Source organism: Colobus angolensis, unplaced genomic scaffold (assembly GCF_000951035.1).
Source record: "Colobus angolensis palliatus isolate OR3802 unplaced genomic scaffold, Cang.pa_1.0 Scaffold924, whole genome shotgun sequence".
Classification (NCBI taxonomy): Eukaryota; Metazoa; Chordata; class Mammalia; order Primates; family Cercopithecidae; genus Colobus; species Colobus angolensis.
Genome location: NW_012123199.1, coordinates 31,090 through 35,379, shown reverse-complemented (window position 1 = coordinate 35,379; position 4,290 = coordinate 31,090). Strand labels below are relative to the sequence as shown.

Below are 4,290 nucleotides of genomic sequence, written 5' to 3'. Positions count from 1 at the left end.
GGTGATGGATGGATAGAAGGATGAACAGGTGAATGGATGGTTGGTGGAAAGATGGATGGATGAACAGGCAAATGGATGGATAGACAGGTGAATGGATGGATGATAAAAGGATGGGTGATGGAAGGATGGATGGATAGATGAGTGATGGATGAGTGGATGGATGATGGGAGGATGGATGGATGATAGATGGATGGATATATGGATGAATGGATGGATGGATGAATGATGGATGGATGGAAGGATGAACAGGTGGGATGGATGATGGAAGGATGGATGAATGGATGGATGGATGAATGATGGATGGATGGAAGGATGAACAGGTGGGATGGATGATGGAAGGATGGATGAATGGATGGATGGATGAATGATGGATGGATGGAAGGATGAACAGGTGGGATGGATGATGGAAGGATGGATGAATGGATGGATGGATGAATGATGGATGGATGGAAGGATGAACAGGTGGGATGGATGATGGAAGGATGGATGAATGGATGGATGGATGAATGATGGATGGATGGAAGGATGAACAGGTGGGATGGATGATGGAAGGATGGATGAATGGATGGATGGATGAATGATGGATGGATGGAAGGATGAACAGGTGGGATGGATGATGGAAGGATGGATGAATGGATGGATGGATGAATGATGGATGGATGGAAGGATGAACAGGTGGGATGGATGATGGAAGGATGGATGAATGGATGGATGGATGAATGATGGATGGATGGAAGGATGAACAGGTGGGATGGATGATGGAAGGATGGATGAATGGATGGATGGATGAATGATGGATGGATGGAAGGATGAACAGGTGGGATGGATGATGGAAGGATGGATGAATGGATGGATGGATGAATGATGGATGGATGGAAGGATGAACAGGTGGGATGGATGATGGAAGGATGGATGAATGGATGGATGGATGAATGATGGATGGATGGAAGGATGAACAGGTGGGATGGATGATGGAAGGATGGATGAATGGATGGATGGATGAATGATGGATGGATGGAAGGATGAACAGGTGGGATGGATGATGGAAGGATGGATGAATGGATGGATGGATGAATGATGGATGGATGGAAGGATGAACAGGTGGGATGGATGATGGAAGGATGGATGAATGGATGGATGGATGAATGATGGATGGATGGAAGGATGAACAGGTGGGATGGATGATGGAAGGATGGATGAATGGATGGATGGATGAATGATGGATGGATGGAAGGATGAACAGGTGGGATGGATGATGGAAGGATGGATGAATGGATGGATGGATGAATGATGGATGGATGGAAGGATGAACAGGTGGGATGGATGATGGAAGGATGGATGAATGGATGGATGGATGAATGATGGATGGATGGAAGGATGAACAGGTGGGATGGATGATGGAAGGATGGATGAATGGATGGATGGATGAATGATGGATGGATGGAAGGATGAACAGGTGGGATGGATGATGGAAGGATGGATGAATGGATGGATGGATGAATGATGGATGGATGGAAGGATGAACAGGTGGGATGGATGATGGAAGGATGGATGAATGGATGGATGGATGAATGATGGATGGATGGAAGGATGAACAGGTGGGATGGATGATGGAAGGATGGATGAATGGATGGATGGATGAATGATGGATGGATGGAAGGATGAACAGGTGGGATGGATGATGGAAGGATGGATGAATGGATGGATGGATGAATGATGGATGGATGGAAGGATGAACAGGTGGGATGGATGATGGAAGGATGGATGAATGGATGGATGGATGAATGATGGATGGATGGAAGGATGAACAGGTGGGATGGATGATGGAAGGATGGATGAATGGATGGATGGATGAATGATGGATGGATGGAAGGATGAACAGGTGGGATGGATGATGGAAGGATGGATGAATGGATGGATGGATGAATGATGGATGGATGGAAGGATGAACAGGTGGGATGGATGATGGAAGGATGGATGAATGGATGGATGGATGAATGATGGATGGATGGAAGGATGAACAGGTGGGATGGATGATGGAAGGATGGATGAATGGATGGATGGATGAATGATGGATGGATGGAAGGATGAACAGGTGGGATGGATGATGGAAGGATGGATGAATGGATGGATGGATGAATGATGGATGGATGGAAGGATGAACAGGTGGGATGGATGATGGAAGGATGGATGAATGGATGGATGGATGAATGATGGATGGATGGAAGGATGAACAGGTGGGATGGATGATGGAAGGATGGATGAATGGATGGATGGATGAATGATGGATGGATGGAAGGATGAACAGGTGGGATGGATGATGGAAGGATGGATGAATGGATGGATGGATGAATGATGGATGGATGGAAGGATGAACAGGTGGGATGGATGATGGAAGGATGGATGAATGGATGGATGGATGAATGATGGATGGATGGAAGGATGAACAGGTGGGATGGATGATGGAAGGATGGATGAATGGATGGATGGATGAATGATGGATGGATGGAAGGATGAACAGGTGGGATGGATGATGGAAGGATGGATGAATGGATGGATGGATGAATGATGGATGGATGGAAGGATGAACAGGTGGGATGGATGATGGAAGGATGGATGAATGGATGGATGGATGAATGATGGATGGATGGAAGGATGAACAGGTGGGATGGATGATGGAAGGATGGATGAATGGATGGATGGATGAATGATGGATGGATGGAAGGATGAACAGGTGGGATGGATGATGGAAGGATGGATGAATGGATGGATGGATGAATGATGGATGGATGGAAGGATGAACAGGTGGGATGGATGATGGAAGGATGGATGAATGGATGGATGGATGAATGATGGATGGATGGAAGGATGAACAGGTGGGATGGATGATGGAAGGATGGATGAATGGATGGATGGATGAATGATGGATGGATGGAAGGATGAACAGGTGGGATGGATGATGGAAGGATGGATGAATGGATGGATGGATGAATGATGGATGGATGGAAGGATGAACAGGTGGGATGGATGATGGAAGGATGGATGAATGGATGGATGGATGAATGATGGATGGATGGAAGGATGAACAGGTGGGATGGATGATGGAAGGATGGATGAATGGATGGATGGATGAATGATGGATGGATGGAAGGATGAACAGGTGGGATGGATGATGGAAGGATGGATGAATGGATGGATGGATGAATGATGGATGGATGGAAGGATGAACAGGTGGGATGGATGATGGAAGGATGGATGAATGGATGGATGGATGAATGATGGATGGATGGAAGGATGAACAGGTGGGATGGATGATGGAAGGATGGATGAATGGATGGATGGACGGACGAACAGGTGGATGGATGGTGGCTGAATGGATGATAAAAAAATGGATGAACGATGGATGGATGAATGGAAGGATGAATAGGTGGATCGATGATAAAAGGATGGATGGATGATGGATGGATGGAAGGATGAGGCGAGTGGATGACTGATGGAAGGATGGATGGATGATGGATGAATGGATGATGGATGCATGGAAGAATGAACAGGAGAATGGATGGACGATGAAAGGATGGATGAACAGGTGAATGGATGGATGGACGGGTGAAAGGATGGATGATGAATGAATGGATGGATGGATGGACAGGTGAATGGATGGATCATGGATCGATGGAAGATGGTTGGATGGATAGAAGGATGAACAGCTGAATGGATGGATAATGGAAAGATGGATGGAAGGATGGATGGAAAGATGGATGGATGGATGAAGAGGTGACCAGATGAATGAATGACAGATGGATGGATGGATAGAAGGATGAACAGTTGGATAGATGATGGAAAGATAGATGGAAGGATGGGTGGATGGATGAAAAGGTGAATGGATGGATGATGAAAGGATGGATGGATGATGGATGGATGGATGGAAGGACCCACAGGTGTATGGGAAGATGATGGAAGAATGGATGAATGGATAATGGATGGATGGATGGAATGATGAACAGGTAAACAGATGATGGAAGGCTGAATGGATGGATAGATGGGTGAATAGATGGATGATAAAAGAATGGATGAATGATGGATGGATGAAAGGACAGATGGATGGATGATGGATGGATGGATGATGGATGGATAGATGGAAGGATGAAGAGGTAAATAGATGCTGGAAGGATGAATGGATGGATGGATGGATGGACAGAGAGTGAACAGCACAGGGGCCCTCCTGCCTCCCTTGCCACTCACCTGGATGTACAGGTCCACCAGCTCGCTCTGCCGCAGGATGTAGTAGAT

General features: G+C 46.2%; 1 pseudogene; it reads right to left on the bottom strand.

Moving 5' to 3' along the window:
* The window catches only part of LOC105504515, an 11,401-nt pseudogene extending 7,647 nt beyond the window's left edge, over window positions 1-3,754 (bottom strand).
* Between the last annotated feature and the right edge of the window lie 536 nt (window positions 3,755-4,290).